The sequence below is a fragment of the Gadus chalcogrammus genome, chromosome 23 (assembly GCF_026213295.1).
Source record: "Gadus chalcogrammus isolate NIFS_2021 chromosome 23, NIFS_Gcha_1.0, whole genome shotgun sequence".
Taxonomy (NCBI): domain Eukaryota; kingdom Metazoa; phylum Chordata; class Actinopteri; order Gadiformes; family Gadidae; genus Gadus; species Gadus chalcogrammus.
Genome location: NC_079434.1, coordinates 7,338,181 through 7,355,865, shown reverse-complemented (window position 1 = coordinate 7,355,865; position 17,685 = coordinate 7,338,181). Strand labels below are relative to the sequence as shown.

Sequence of the window (17,685 nt, the reverse complement as noted above, 5' to 3'; positions counted from 1 at the left end):
AAAAGATAAAGATGAGTTGACTGCGACTATATGGAGACAGTTTCACAGGGCACACAGATTGTTTGTCCCTTCTCCCTATAGAACAGAACCATGTCTTTTGAAGGTAGATGGCCTCGGGAGACCATCCTGATGTCTTGATTTCACGTATTGATTCTTTCCGCTGATCAGTATGGCCCAGGTGGCAGCCATTCCTAAGATGCCCTCAGATAATCAGTTGCTGATACCCTGGGTGCAGGGCCTAGAGGGCACCTCGAGAGCTATTAAGATAAGGATGCAAAAAATGAGAATATTGAAAAAATAAAAGTAATAAATAAATGACAAATTTGTCTGTCATTTATATGGATACTCCATATAAATAACAGTGAAAATAATTTATTTTGTGATGTGAAATGGACAAAAGTATTTAACCCATAAAAAAAACATTATTCTGGCTGGCCAGAATAATTGCTTTCAAATGTTTGATTCCGATAAAAAAAGATACATTTGAAGAGTTTAAACTGTGTGACGTCACCCAGGTGTGTTACATCAGGAGGGGTGGAGTTGAAATATGAGTATAAAAGGAAGGCAAATCTAAAATACCAAGCATCACTTTAGAGGGCTACATAACAAGGTAAGACCGGCCTTCTATCTCATGTTAATATTCTTCATGTGAGTGGACCACTCTAACGTTAACACTACAGAGGAAAGATGCCTGAATACAAAGGGGTCCTAACGACTGAAGACCGTCTTTGGGCGGGATCTTTTGATCATATCTCCATTAAAGTAGTGGGGACAGATGGGGAGAGCCAAAGGATTACCCTCCCGTATTTTCCTCTCATACCCAGACTCTGTAAGTTTGTCATTTTAAATACATTTCAATACAAATATTGTCACCTTGCTTATTTGACTTCATTTAATTAATGTCAAGGTTAATGTTTACAACTTATGAAAAGCTGCTATATCATACTTCTCTCTCGTCCTGTCCACCTGTAGGATTTTGAAATTGAGGTGGACCGCTCCATTGGCAAACTGGTACTGATTGAGCTGAAAAAAAGCTCTGGTATTCTGCTGCCACAAGACTCCTGGTACCCTGCCAAGGTGGAGCTCAAGTCCCCTGAAGGAAAGACCTTCTACTTCCCCATCCATCGCTGGATCACTGACGATGAAGTACATCAGTTCAGAGAGGCCACAGGTACATGGAACTTACCTTGTGCTTACCTTAACCCCTACCTGAAAAAAGCATGGCTTGATGAATTCACTTTTAAATAAGCATAATATTTATCTATGCTGCCTACAGCCGTTAAAGTTACACGTTAACTATTTGGGCATATTGTACCTTGTATGTTTTTTTTTTCTTTTGTTGCAGCTTGTTTAGTGGTTGATGACACCGATCCTCTTGCGATCCATAGCAGAACAAAAGAGTTAAAACTGAGAAAAGAACAGTATTGGTATGTAATATATAGTCATAATGGATTTATAATGGCACAATTCACGTGCTTATTTTCAATATTTATTGCTTCCTTGCGCAATGAAGTTGGATCATTTACCTTGACCTTCATGCAATTTGTTTGTTGCGGAGTCAGTGGGCCTAATGTAGAGATTATATGAGATCCGCTCACAAAGCAGCAAACCAAGATCACAAAACACTTTGGTAGCACAGCAGTAGATCGGAAATGAATTAATATGGACTCAAATGGCCAAATAGGGGTTGTACACATGGTAGTGCCCATGTTAATTGTAACTGTCAGTTTATGGGTTTGCAGATAACTTCTATCAAAAGTGTCAATGCTTTTGTAGCAATCAAAAGCCTTGACAGCAATATAAGCCTGCTAATTGTAAAAGAGTGACAGAAGCAGTCATTTTTTACAATCAGATTCTGCATCGGACTAGCTCCAAGCTTTGGACTAGCTTGGTGTGTGGAGGCCTCACCATACCATAGGTTAACTATTCTATTTGATAGGACTGAATTGTTATTATTGTATTGTTGTACTTGTAGAGTATATCATATGTATAATATAATATTATTTCCCTAGCTGGAACATTTATGCAGCGGACCTTCCTCAATGTATGAAGATTGACAATGTTCATACTCTGCCTGACGAGGTCCGCTTCTCCTTCACTAAAGCAGTGGAGTTTGGGATTCACCGCTTTACAAGGGTATAGTTTTTTTGTTGTCTTTATATTGTTATTATTATTCTTTTATATTCTTTGTGTCTTATATTATTATGTTCATTATTTATTTGAGACAAAGAATTGTCGACGCTTAATCAATAAGTGTGGTACTATGCTTAAGGCTTTTGTATTTTCTCGGTCCAGGCTGATAGAGCTGAAACTCGACGGACTAGCGGATTGTAAAGAACAGTGGACGAGCATTGATGCCATTGGCAAAGTCTTCCGCCACAAACAAACTGCACTGTCTGGTATAGAATAATTCACATTAAGTTGATGGCTCAGTTGATGGCTCATGTATTTTTAATTTAGATATTGAAGGCTCTGTAGGTAGGATGGTAACCGTTTGAGGGCCTGTTCGATTGTAATTCTGTAAACATTGAGAAATGGTGACACAATTTTGTAGAATTTATTGTGTGACTTTTAACGTATGGGTTTACCGTTGGGATTTAAAAGGTCACTCATTGTTTGTAAAGAAACGTGGCGGAACAGAAAAGAGCATAGTTAATGCAAATTGACTATTGGTAAAAACAGTATAATCTCCTGTGTCTTAAGCTAGCCTGGGCTCAGATTTCATTGACGTTTCTGACTTTAAACAAGAATTACAATACAAATCGATGTATGAGTCAAAGAGATGATACAAGCCCGCCTGTCTCAGTGTGAGACGATTTGGATTTTAGAGCGCTACCAGCTATGCTAACCCCTCTAGCGTATGGAGGTACAGAGCATAGAGGGAAGTAGGGTGGGGTAGATGTTACAGTCAAGTATTACTAGTTTTGGCGCCCTCTCTCTTTACAACCCTGAAATCGTATCTAGATTGGCTTTATTTAAATAATGTTTTGAATAAGTGTGTTCTAAGCCTCTGTAAATGCATTCACACCATGCCTTCTGTTTGTAGAATACGTTCAGCAGAACTGGATGAAGGATTCTCTATTTGGCTACCAGTTTCTAAACGGTGTCAACCCAATGGTGATCCGTCGTTGTTCGGTGTTGCCGGAAAACTTCCCTGTCACCGATCAAATGGTGTTCCTCCGCAGCGGGAAGAGCCTAGCAGAAGAGATGCGGTGTGTGATTCCCCTGAATGGTGATCTTTGAAGGACTCAACATGCATTGTTGCTTGCACAGCACACCTCAACAAGCTCCAACACGCAACTATAGAATATGGGCATGTTGGGCAACACAAAATGTAATCCGACAGTCGATCTTGGTTTTCGATGCCGTTTGTTGCTCCAACTTTACATTATAGTTTGCTGTTATAGTACCATTATTCCACAAGTAAATACTGTAAATAACCAATGTAACACTATAACCAATAAGGTTGTACATGTACTTAATAAGTTATAAGGTTAAAGTGTAATTCCGGGGAAAATTGAACCCAGGGTCTTTTTCGGCATGAAGACCCATTAATTAAGCCCTCCAGGACACTTTTTTTTCGTAATCGAGTATAAGGCTTGCCCGGAGGAATGCAACAGCCCAAATGGCTTCTATGTTATTGGATAGGGGCAAAGCGAACGATTCCAAATCAGCATTTTTTAACCACTAATATTTCTCAAAATAGCATCAAACCTCTTTAGTATTACGACTAGGGTCCCTACACATAAAACTAAGCATCAACAATTTAGTTAGCGTACCGGGAGTTTATTTTAAAAGACTGTTTTCCAAGTCTGTGCCTTACCGGTAGGTCCATGGTTCCAGGAAATCGATTACCGGCTACCGTAAATAATATAATAGAGACACCTACAAATTTAAAACAAGTATCAAGAGGGAAGAATGTTCAGTTAAAATGGTTGGTAGCCGGTAGTCGACTTGTGTGGACTTCCTGGGAACATGGACCTACCGGTAAGGCACAGACTTGGGAAAACAGCCTTTTTCAATAAACTCCTGGTATGCTAACTAAGTTCTTGATGCTTTGTTTTATGTGTAGGGACTAGTCATGCTAGTGCAGAGGTTTGGTGCTATTTGAGCAATATTAGCGGTTAAAAAATGCTGAACTCGAAGCGTTCGCTGTGCTTAGCCAATAACATGGAAGCCATTTGGGCTGTTACATTGCTGCGGGCAAGCTCTATACTCGATTATCAACGTAAAAAATTGTCTGGAGGGCTTATTTATGGGTCTTGGTGTTCATTGCCGGAATTACACTTTAAGGGTTAGTGGTAAGGAACGCTTGGAATAGGCAAAAATGTGAAGTGCCTTAATTTATATTAAGTACATAAAGTAACCGGTTAATACATCATTTATTACATGTGTAAATTACACTTAATGTTAAGCGTTACCTTTTTATTTTATTTTATATAATCATACTACTAGCAGACCTGTCGGTCAAGTTGCTCCTCCACACCTGGTCCAGTGCGCATTTGCCAGGCAGCCCGCAGCTCACACACACACCGCACACACACACAGACACCGCATACACACACACATCGCACACAAAAGCAAACGCGCACACACATTTGCGGACGCCGAAGTTGCAAGACAATCAAGATAACGGCCCCACCGTCGACACACTCCAAGCTACGACGTTCTTCATTTAGACTCTAGAAATTGCAATAAAGAAGTGAGGGACAATTTCACAACGCATCGGCTTGTCGTTTATTTCATCATCCAAAAATCTTTAAAACATTGCGCCGACCGGCATATCAACAAACAAGTCGTGCGATCTTAAAAGACAGCGTCCCATAGCACAGAACGAAAACATGTCAATAACACAGTATGGTGAATTATGTCTATAGAGTCCACCACAAGACTAGACTTTGTTGCTACTCTCCGCCTTGAGCCTCCCGCAATGTCTTTACACTTTTTTGCTCAAATTTATATTACTCTCCTACTTGAGCAGCACGAAATGTCTTGTGATATTGATACCCTTCCCCCCCTGCCGACTGTTTTAGTTGTTTTATTTTTATAATGTTTGTGTGTGACTGTATAGGCTACTACTGCCTGTCTTGGCCAGGACACTTGAAAATTAGATTTGTAAGCGCAATGACGTATTCTTCTGGTTAAGAATAAAAAAACATCTTAAACACTCACGTCAGGTCGGCCGCAATCTTGCCCTCGCACCCGCCCCTTCTCCCACTCCCCCTCCCCCACCAAGTCTGTGCTTTATTTCACTATGGCTGCTTTCACACATACGTGTAAGTCCTGATATTCTCTTGCTATTCTCTTGATGGGCCGTATGTGTGAACAACAAATCCTGACATTTGTACGCTGAAAATGTCCCGAAGAAATACTACCCTTGAGGTAGTAATTTCTCCGTAGGAAATGTAAATCATCTTACATGTGAATGAGGAGTAGAAAGTCGTATTTATCACACCACTTCAGTGGGCGTGTTGATGAAGACTCGGTCTGCATTTGCATGTCATTGACTAGCACCCTAAATGATAGTCAGCCTGTTGCCTTTTTTTCGCTGAATGGTCAAAAAATATTTGAATGTTGTCACTGCTTTTCAGTAGCCTGAACATCCAGACCAACATCTAGAAATATGTGGGGTCTGGCAACGAGTAATGCAAATAGCCCAATTCGAGGGGCGGCCCCAAGCTAAAAAATCTGACCGATAAAATATCGCTGCACGCAATTGGATAACACTACAACCAATCAGAACAATACAAGGGGTGACGTATCCAGAGCCCCATACGCTCAGCTACCAGCGGAGCCAACCGATAGATTAGACTCTTGTCGTATCGGGTCGGTAAAGTAGAAAAACGTCCTTCTTGCAAAGGAAATCTTTGAGCGCCGTCTTCTGTTCCTCTTTTAGAGGAAAAGCCAAGTCTAACTCTTGAATTGTAGTGGCCAAAGTCGTTTCAGATAGAGAACTGTTCATCCGTAGACACCTTGCAATATTTACTGATAACGGACTGATTCCGTTGCAGTGCTGTCGTCATCTGTTTAGCTCCATTCTGGCCCCCCTATATCAGATACACCGATGTGATTGGTTAATGTTCGGATCCAGGGGAATCGGGGAATGAGTATATTACTCATGCCTATGCTGCCTTAGCTGTTGTTACACTTAGTTTATTTCCCTAAGGTGCTTCGGTAAATTAACACAATTTTCAGTTTCAGAAGAAGCTGTTGTTACTATTTTCAACCATCCAATAGTAGTTACCATGCTAGAACGCACGCACATCGGAGGCAGAACTATCATAGCAGCCTAGGTTTGCAGGAACACCATTGTTGTAAAATATGTTACAAAAACATCCTAGTCATTTAAAACATGTTGTTAACTTATATTCCAACAGAACGGAAACATATTCCTGTGTGACTACAAACTCTTGGATGGATTGAAAGCCAACGAGGTTAATGGCAAGCAGCAGTACCTGATGGCCCCACTCGTCCTGCTCCACAAAACCCAAAAAAAGGATCAGCTGTTGCCCATAGCTATCCAGGTAAGGGTTGATATTTACACTTCATTCAATCCCCAAATTATGGCTGATGTATGTAACTTCATGAAAACTTTTAGGAACTCCCAATGTCATCAAAGTGATTTTTTCAATTAATTCTGTGAGCTCTGTGCCTTTTCTATAGTTGAAGCAGGAACCATCAAAGGACAACCCCATCTTCTGTCCTGCCGACTCAGTGTACGACTGGTTGTTGGCCAAGATGTTTGTCAGAAGTGCAGATTTCCAGGTCCACCAGCTTAACTCCCACCTCCTCCGTACTCATCTTCTGGCAGAAGTCTTTTCTGTCTCAATCCTGCGTAACCTGCCCATGGTGCATCCGCTGTACAAGGTGACCATCGTTTTGTATAATCTCATAAACTCTCCATCTAAAATGTTAATTAAATGAGCATTATAGAAAACCTTTCAATATGATGCATCTGAAAAAACATATTTTGTTTCCCTGTTTTCGGCTAGCTCCTGGTTCCAAACACTCGCTACACCCTCCAGATTAACTTCCTAGCTCGGGAGCTACTCATATCTGACGGTGGATTTTTCAATAAGGTAGGGAGCCGACCGTGTGTATACATGTTGTTGCCTTAAAGAGGAACCGTCGCATTCAGCTATTTACTTGTATAAGAGAGAACCACTTCATATTAGTGATGGGTCGTTTGTGAACGAATCAGTTTGAAGGAACGACTCTTTAACAAGAACAAACGGACCTTATTCAACCTTTCAGTTCTCTCTTGTTAGTCTCTATCGTTCATTCTCCTAGACTCGACTCCCACTCGCTGTTCACTGTGTTAAGTTAGCAGAGTGGTGAAGAGGGACTGGCCTGGGCAACAACATCTAGATTCCGAACATGAAGCACTCCTCAGCTGAGAGGAACTTGGTTGTAATGTTGCGTGTTAATTGATGACCGTTTGCACGATCGTACGAGAATGAGGGAGGAGCTAAGTCTGACTGACTGAGCTGAGAACCGTGCATTCCATGATACACCGCGACCGGAAACGCGACTGAGTGATGCTGACCGATTCCTCTAGGTGAACTGACCGACACGAACTGAATCAAGGAAAAGATCATCACTACCTCATATGCCTTCTGAGACAAAGATTGGGGTCTGCAGTAACTCTGCTAAATAGTTGGACCACAGGGTAGGAAGCCGTAGAAGGCCTACTCTCTTATGTTAGGAACTAGCCAGGCATGGCAGAACCCCTTTAATGAAGAGATAGCATATGCCTTATTTCATATACATTTATGAAAAATGTTCATGTCTTTGTGATATTGTACCAGACCTTTGGATTTATTTGTCATCCTTTCCACCCTGATGGTTAGTGTCACAATGTAATTGCTTCCCAAGTTCACCGCTTCTGGTGGAGAGGCTATGCAAATGATTCTGCAACGAGCCAATTCATCTATAACCTACACCTCGCTCTGCGTTCGGGATGACATCAAGGAGAGAGGGCTGGAGTCTGTGCCCCACTTCTACTACAGAGACGATGCTTTCCAGATTTGGGACATCATCAACAGGTAATAGAAACACTTGTAGAACATTAAAACGGTCAAACTATAGACATAAACCAGTGTACTACGTTTACTGTACAATAATAGCCTAATAATGAATTGTTAGCGCTGAACATCGAACCGGCTCTTGAAAAGCTAAACATATGCCAGCCTAACCGTACGTCCACACCAGGAGCGACCAAAGCGTCAAAGACGCTCACAAAGTTTCGCTGCGAATATTTCTGTTCACAAAAGATATATCCCTTGTCATTTATCCCTCGTCTTGTCATTTAATGTCATTAAACTGCAGTCATTTAATGTCCTCAAAGCATAGGCCTATATTTTACAATAACATTGTCGATTTTAAAATAATAAACACAACAGCTTGTTTTTGGAAATATTTATTCAATTTAACAAATCAGCAAATGTTGATAAAAGTGCACAGGTGGGAACTTAACAAACAAAGAAACAAACTTGTGTACATGTGAAAGAGAACATCAAAAGAAAGTTGTAAAATTGGTGTGTGGGTGTGTGTGTGTGTGTGTGTGTGTGTGTGTGTGTGTGTGTGTGTGTGTGTGTGTGTGTGTGTGTGTGTGTGTGTGTGTGAATGGCATGTGAGGGAGAAGAACAAGGTGCAGCTGACAGCACTGCGAGGGTAATAAGCTTACTATTACACCCCTCACAATGTTGTCAGCTGCACCCCGTTCCCCTCATCCCACATGTCAACCTCACGACAATTGGTCTCGTACACCATCCTGTACATTTCGAACTTTAGACCCTCTATAGTCTTAAGAGACAGCTTTTTTAAATCCTCTTGGAGGCTTCGAAAGAATAGTGAGTCAGAGTCCTCTGGAGGACTCGGACTCACTACTCGATTGCTAACAGCCTCTGTAGCTGTGATGAGCCTCTCCGCATCAAGAGCATCACGAGTCTGGTCTCTGCCTCGTCCTGTCTTTCTCCTGCTCTTTTCTGCTGCCTGCTCCTCGGCCTGTGGTGCTAGCTGGTCAGCGGCCTGTGCTCCTCCTGGTCCTCGACCGGTGCTCTCCCTGGTGCTGCCTGATTATCTACCGGTGCCTCCTGGTCCTCGACCGTTGCTCTCCCTGGTGCTGCCTGGTCTGTGTCCTCCTCACTCTCACTCTCACTCACTGGCCCTGCCATGTTGGTCTGGCTATGGCGGTCTTCCATGAATGGATCTATGAAGGCCATTATGCGGGCATACTTCCATGGCTTCCCTCCACCTGCCCCTGCCCCACTCCTCCTCCTTTCCTTTTCCTTTTTCCTATTCTTCCTGTAGGTGTCCCTGAGACCCTTCCATTTCTTGATGCACTCATTAATTAACTATTAACTATTGAACACAAAACAGAAAACACAGCTGTCATTATCATTATATATGTCACTTACAGCAATATATTGTTTCACCTCTTATGTCAAATTAATTATTGTAAGTTGCTTTGGATAAAAGCTAAATGGTCATTTGTCAGCTGTCTATCCTCAATTAAACCGCATTGAAGTGACACGTTTGTTCCGTGCATTAATTTGCATTATTATGGGTGCATTATTCCTTTGCACAACGTATTATTCCTTTGCACAACGTACGTATTTTCGATATTTGAAAACGATATCGTCCCATTCAGAGCAAGGAAGATTAGTATGCTAGGATCTCGGTTAGCAGGCATGTATGGCGCCTATTTTACAATAATCTCAAACGTTTCATTAACTCACTCACTCACCAGACCAACCAACCACGGGTGACACCTCCGCCCAGGCCATAGCCTTGGCGTTTCCCTAACCCTGAACTGAAAAAGGGTTGGGTCGTACAACACCGGGTGCCCAGTTACAGCCGCGATTAATACTTCAGCCGACATTTTGTTCAGTGAGTGAATAAAGGTAGGTAGGAACCAAGGTGCCTGCCGGTGTTCCCTGGGATCCACGCAAGCGAAGAGCGTCTACATTCCGATTGGCTGTCATTGTTTGGCCGCTGAATCGCGTCATAGTAATTTGCATAAAGTTAAAAAGTTGTCAACTTTTTTTTGACGCTCTGGTCGCTCAACTTTGGCCGCTGGTATTGGTCGCTTTGGTCGCTCTCTTGCCCATAGAAAGTGAATGACTTCCGGCAATTTGGTCGCTCAATTCGCTTCTGGTGTGGACGTACAGTAATAATTGTAGGTATTGGTTTCAACGGTAGCCTATTGTTAAAGCTATTGTAGGTATGATTTGGGGGAATATTTCTCACACGGTCTACTGTGAGTGAGTTTCATTGGCCAATTAGCAGTAGCAGAGATATTCCATTTGCAAGTTTCACAATGAGGCCCACTCCTTCCGACCAATCAGAGAGCCTTAAGGAGAAAGAGCGTAACCCCTGGCTCTCAATCAACTATGTGCATGCGGTTCCAGGTTCTGTATCATAAACCTGGTCGAGGGGAAAAGATGTCGGAGTCTCGTTCAATGTGAAAATATATGCACTGCTGCTACACTGGTCCATAAAAATCACCAGGGTGGACTGTGGTTCAGTCTGTCGAAAAGGGGGCCTGAGAGGTGTTGAAAGAACTGAATATCCAAAACACTTTGCAAATTTAAAAAATCAAGGGGGGGTGCTAGTGGGGGCTAAAGCTCTTCAGCCCAGGTTATAGGAGTTTGCAACCCTCGTTCCCCATAATAAGCACGACTCTGATAGTTGCCTTTATAAACACACACACACACACACACACACACACACACACACACACACAATAATATATGAAGATATGAAGATATCAGAATGACTTATAACAAAACTATGAAATCATATTCTACATTTGCGTAAGTGATGATGACCGTTGCTGCTTGTTGTGTGATTTGATTGGTTTATTCGTATCATATTGTAGTGTGTAGTATTATTTTTTATTGTTTGTTGCATTAAAATGTATTAGCACCTGCTATAAACAGTCTAGCCCCCCGTAGCTCCCGCCATTTAATTCTGCGGCACTGCTACTCTACGTGTATCATACAGGTTTGTTCAGGGAGTGCTTGGCTACTACTACAAAGACGACTCTGATGTCCAGCGAGACACAGAGCTACAGACCTGGGTTCTGGAGATCTTTGAACATGGATTCCTTTCACGGCCAGAATCTGGTGAGCTTCAAGCAAAATACATTAATTCATTGTTAGGTGGTCGAAAGAAATACATAATTATATTGGGAATAAGCATACTGCAGAACTAATCTTCACTAATCAAAGTAACATTTTCTTTAATATAAAAATGTATAATTCTCAGGAATCCCTCAAAGATTGAACACTGTAGCTGAGCTGGTGAAATTCGTCACCATGGTGATCTTCACCTGTTCTGCCCAGCACGGTGCAGTCAACAACGGCCAGGTCTGATTTTTTCACTAAGCTGAATCATTATTTTCGTCCCTTCTTGGCAATTAATGTTTTTTTCAGATCCACTTCTTTTGAGTATTTGTCCAAAATTTGACAAAAATGTGAACTGAGGACGATTTATTTTTAGTTTGACTACGGATCATGGATGCCCAACACTCCAGCGACCCTACAGCGCCCCCCGCCGACCACCAAGGGAACTGCAGATGAAAGCTCCCTCCTGGAAACTCTCCCTGATGTCAACGCCACCGTTCATGGCATGTCTATAATGTATCTGCTCAGCAAGCCGTCCAGTGATTTTGTAAGTTGTCATGTATGCAGAATATATACCTTGGATTGAAACTTGAAACTTTTGGATTTGCAAGCAAAACTTTTGGATTCGCCAACAAAACTTTTGGATTCGCAAACAAAACGTTTGGATTTCCAAACAAAACTTTTGGATTTCCATTAATATTTTCACATTTATTTTACTTGCAATGAAACATTTTTTAATTGCAGTGTGGAAAGTTTTGCTCTCAAACCTATTCTGTTTGATTGCATCATAAAGACAGAAATCTACCTCCATAGTTGGCAAGTGTGAAACGGTGGACGCGCACATCCTGCTTGAATGCCTGAATCGCTTGTAGTAGTAAACACGCAAGTGAGGCGGAAGGTTGTTTGTTGACGTCAGTTCAAGACGACGCCACTGATTGGTCAAATTTGCGGGAAAGCTGCGGTGGTTGGTTAACATTACAACACCGCACTCAATTTGCGGTGATTGGTTGATGTTGCGTTAAAGTTGCAAATCGCAACATAGCGAAATACTGGAGGGTCTGACTATACTATGGTAGTTTGGCTATTGCCTGACCAAGCTCAATCGTAGATTGCAGATTGTCTGGGGAAGCTGCTGTCATTTTCTTCAGCACAAGAGGCGTGATCAACGGGCCTAGTTCAACTGACTCTGTACGCGATTGGCTCTTGCCGTCGCTTCGCTGTCGTATCGTCATTGTGTTGAACCAGCCAATAGTGCGCAATGTGGAAAACGAGCTTGGTGATTGGCTCCCGCCAAAAGGTATCAGAAAGAAATATATTGCTCTTCTCCAGACCCTTGTGCTGGGCGAACTCAAATTGCTGGCAGAATGGGCGGGGCTACCCAGTCTAATTATATGGTATTGCCCCGAGTATCTTATTCAAGTATTTAATGTATACTTAGGCTTACTCCCTGTCATATTTATAGTGTGATGAGTAAAAATTATCTTCTGTATGTGTTATATTCAATGTCTTATTAATTAATGTGCTCTGTTGGTCTATGCATTTGTGTGTGTGTGTGTGTGTGGTTGTGTGTGTGTGTTTAACTCGTCGTAACTGCCGTCGTTAAAGTAGAGAATTTTTCCGACATGATTCTGATCACTACATTTCTTGTTATGTGTTTAACAACATCCATTAAGTGCGCTTTTAAAGACGCAATACAAAGCGGTAAAATTTACAAACAACGCCAGCAAGTCCTAGACCCTACCCCACAACAGCGATCATCAGCATGCAACATTCAGGATTTTACCAACTTCGAGAGATTACTCACGGATACTGAATGGAATGATTTCCAACACCATGAAAGACTGTTTAGACAAGGCCTGGACACAAAGAGATTACGGGACAAACAAAACTTTGTCCTCGCTGGAGATCCTCGGAAATGGACGCGGATGTTTAAAATCCTTCATGGAGTCTTTTTTAAAAACGGATTTTTTTCCACAAAGCGCACGGATGGACGAGAGTTTGGAATACCACTCCTGAAATATGTGATACGGATTTTAAAGACTCTACCATTGGATGATAACGCACGAAAAACACCTGTCGATAACCCTGCTGAATGGATTGAGCGTCAATTGCGTTTTCTGCGAGATGTGATACAGCCATCGATTGCCGCGGCAACAAAAGAACATCTGAAAACACCACACATGGTAAGCAAAAACAAGCTTACTTACCTGTGGCAACACCGCAGAAAAAAAGCAATTGATATCATCCTAAACAACTGTATATTCCCGACGTCTCCGCCTGAGTCGGGTAATCCTGAGCAGGTGTATGATTACTATCGACAAAAATGCGAGTCTATGCCATCAACAAAGTTGCGCGAGTTGCCCCCGTGGAATAATGACATTGACATTACAGCTACTGAACCCCCGCCACTAACATCGGCCTTCTCAGTCGAGGAGATAGAGAAAGTTATACTCAACTTGCCCAACAACACAGCAAGTGGTTCAGACGGTGTCACCTATGAAACCCTAAAATCCACCAGGCAAATGTCGTGTCCCACCCTGAGAAGCATATTTAACACCTGTTTGCTTAATGGTAAAGTCCCCTGTTCATGGAAGGGAGCACTGATACACAGAATACCAAAGAAAGACAATGTACCCAATGACCCCTCTACATGGAGGGACATCTCATTATTACCAACTGTGTACAAAGTCTTCATGAAGTGCCTCCTGTCCAGAATATTACCATGGCTTGTTGACTCAGGAACTTTATCAAGTAAGCAAAAGGCCTATATTGAACGTCAAGGCATGAATGAACATGTTTTTTCTTTAAAGACGGCGATTGATGACTTCAAACATGACTCTGCCAAATTATATGTGGTATTCTTGGACTTTAGGGACGCATTTGGTACACTGCCTCATGAGGTTATGTTGAATTCACTGGAGGATATACACCTGCCAAAGATCTACTGTGATATAGTAAAAGATGTTTACAGTAATTCCTATCTGCAAGTGATCTGTGGTAAACACCTCACCCGGCCTGTAAAATTGAAAGTGGGAATTAAAACTGGTTGCCCATGGAGTGCAGTCAACTTTATCATTGCCATCAACCAGTGGCTGAAATGGTTGTGCACACATGCCCCACCCCAAGTGTTGTCACCAAACCCAGTCCAGGGCTATGCTGACGATGTGGTCATTGCCTCCCGTGATGAGAGAGTCATAAAGAACATGATGGCTTGCACCGACAGCTTCCTCTCCTGGTCTGGCCTACAAGTAAAACAGAGTAAATGTGCAGTGTTTTGGGAGAGGAGGAGCGGAGGCAACCGCTGGTATAGAGCCAAGACTGACCGACCTCCTTCCCTCACCATCTTAGGCCAGCCACTCAGAGTGTATGCCAGACAAGAAAGCTACACCTACTTGGGGCATAAATTCAACATCGCGGGAGATTGGAGCCAACAAGTGACCAATCTGGTTCAGCAGTTTATTAGCAGACTGGACCCGATTGACACTTCACCTCTCCCAGCAACTCTGAAAGTCCAAGCAATCAGAGATATAGCCTTCGCCAAAATACAACATCTCTTCGCGAATGTTCATATCCCACAAAAAGATCTGCGCACAATGGACAATAAAACTGTGCAAGTTGTAAGGAAATGGCTGGGCCTCAACACACATTCTACACAATGTTTTATTTTCCAGAAGAAACATGACGGTGGGCTTGGCATTCCAAACTGTATGTGGGAGTACACAGCAGCAAGGCAGTCACATCTAGTCAATATGCTAAACTGTGATGACAACAGTGTAAGACACCTGGCAAGAGCATCATTACTGCTGGACTTTAAGAAACGCAAAGTGGCTTGTGCAGGCAGTGGTGAGGAGAACTTCCTGGGTTTCAGAAGAAAGAGCAGTGGCAAGCTGGATACCCAGGCACAGGGATTTGGTGTGTCATCAGACTGGCGTGACCTGAATGATTTGTGCTGGAGGACAGGCACCGAGCTAAAATGGACCTCCAACCACCAACCAGTAGAGGTCACCGATGCAGTGGTGGATGACCCATCAATCACAGTGCAAGCCAGGCTGCAACACAATAACATCACCCACCTCCTGTTACCATCAACATCCAGGCAAACCCTTCTTACCATCCAAAGGGGCCACAATATGGAATACTGGTCCAGCCTTAAACTTCAAGGAAAATTAGCCAAACTCACCTGTGCAGATCACTCCACATCACATGCCATTTACAATAATGCCACCATCAGTGATGAGATACTCATCTTCTGTGTGAAGGCACGCCTACAGGTTCTCCCCACAAAATACAATCTCTCCCTCTGGTTTCCATCTATTCATTCCCCCTTTTGCATGCTACATGACCCACCACAACAGCTGGAGTCAGTAGCCCACATCATGAACAGTTGCCGTTCCTACAAAGGACTGTATATTGCCAGACATGACAGACTGGTGGACCTCATCGCTGCCCAGATCCCCTGTGCTCCTCAGGAACAACTATACAAACATACCTCTGTCAAGTCTCACTGGTTTAACACATCCACAAACTGCTTTTCAGGAATTCCCAACACACCAGACATCATTTGCATATCACAAGAGGAAAAAATAGTCAGACTCTTTGAAGTAGCCTGTGCCTTTGACCTGTTCATGGAGGAATCCTATTGTACAAAAAAACTGAAATACCATCCTCTAACATCTGCCATTGAAAGCTGTGGCTATAAATGTGTCCTCATTGTTCTTGTCTTTGGCAGTCTAGGCCATGTGCATAGGCTGGTGGTCAGTGGACTTAACATCAGTGGACTAAGTAAAAGAAGGGCCAGACAGCTAGCTAAGTACTGCTCAATATCAGCTGTTATAGGGAGCATGTTCATCTGGAAAAGGAGATGTTTCCTGTACCCTTAATGATGCATTCCCATAACAAGATGTTTGTTGGTCAAATAGTTGTTGGATAATTCATCACATTTGGTTCCTAAAATGATATTAACTTGTAATGTGGAATCAAATAAAGTACATAAAATGTGTGTTTGTGTGTGTTATTATGTGTATTTGACATGTGTTCATCCCAACAGGTGCCCTTTGGCCACTACCCTGAAGAGTATTTCTCTGAAGTAGTCCCACGCCAGCAGATGCACCTCTTCAAAGGGGAGCTTGGACTTTTAAATTCAAAGATTGAAGCCAGAAACTTGGGTCTGAAAATCCCGTACACGTTTCTGGACCCAGTGTTGCTGGAGAATAGCGTAGCCATCTGATAGCATGAGCTATGGGGGGCAGGAGGGTCTGGTCCTGGAGGTGGACTCCCAGCTGAAGGGTTGGGTTCAAACTCCATTGTCCACACTACCTTCTTCCTACTATGCAATATGAATAATTATCCGAGTATTTTCAAGAATCATTTAATTCTTACATTTTTAGAACTGTGAGGAACATATCTGATAATGTGTGCAAAATGTTTGTTCCCCTGAAATTGTTGGTTCCTGCAAAAATGTAACATTAGGCATGTGTAGTACATTTGAAACACTCAATTGTGAATGCTTCTTTACTTCTGCTTATGTATCTCCTGCACCATTTTCAATTTCACTATGATGCATCACTTTTAAATCCAAAACACAAACACATTCAACATTTCTTCAGTGGTTCGTTTTAATTAATTGATTCATTGTTCTCATGCTCTTCATACATGTCAAGACAATCCACAGGTGTCATGCCCAGTAAGTACCCTGATATAAAGCGTGTCCCAGTTTGCGGGAGTGCGCATGCATTCAGGGAAGGGGGAGCTACACATTACTTTGCTACGATTTAACTTAACAAAATTATAAGACACATTTGGATTGTTTGATTTATCTTTTTAGTTTTGTACTTTCATCAACAAGGCAGCGAGGTAACACTTTGCTTATTGCTCAGAATCAATGCTTCTTCTCTAACCTTTGTATTATTAATTGCAATGAATTGAGAATGTTTACTGGAAGGCAATGATGTTTTTCTTTCTATCATTTGACAATGCTGATATATTTCTTAGTCATCCTTTGTCAGGTAAGGATTTTGTCAATTTATATTCCAGTTCGATACTGTAAAATCAAGATGCTATTACTCTCCTCACTTATATTTACTTAACTCAAGTTTTACATTTAACTGAAGGAGGCATTGTAAACCACATTTGTTTTTTTTAATCTACTACAAATTTAAGCCTACCTTATGATATTGTTGTAAAGGATACTGAATTCAACCTTCTTGAAGGGTAAATAATAAAAAACGATCATGATTACAATGTATTGCATTTATATATCCCTTTTCCTTAAACTAAGGCCACACTGATGGGTTATTCAGGTTAAAAAACGTGCATAACGCGCCTAACTTGACGCTTGATCATTGTGTGTCACAAAAATGGTTCAACGCGCCTGTGGCTGCGCTGGATTTAGGAGTCCGAGGTAGGAAACCCAAACGCCGCCGTGTTTGGGTGCATGATAGAGTTTAGATCGGGTTAGATTAAATAATCTCGGATATAAATAACAATAATCGGGTTAAATAACTTCACATGGGGTGTCAGCAGTCGGTTGCACCAGCAGAACGTAAAGCCGATCATA

General features: G+C 42.1%; 1 pseudogene; it reads left to right on the top strand.

Moving 5' to 3' along the window:
* The first annotated feature begins 606 nt into the window (after positions 1-606).
* LOC130376937 (polyunsaturated fatty acid lipoxygenase ALOX15B-like) lies at positions 607-17,349 on the top strand (annotated as a pseudogene).
* The last annotated feature ends 336 nt before the right edge of the window (positions 17,350-17,685 follow it).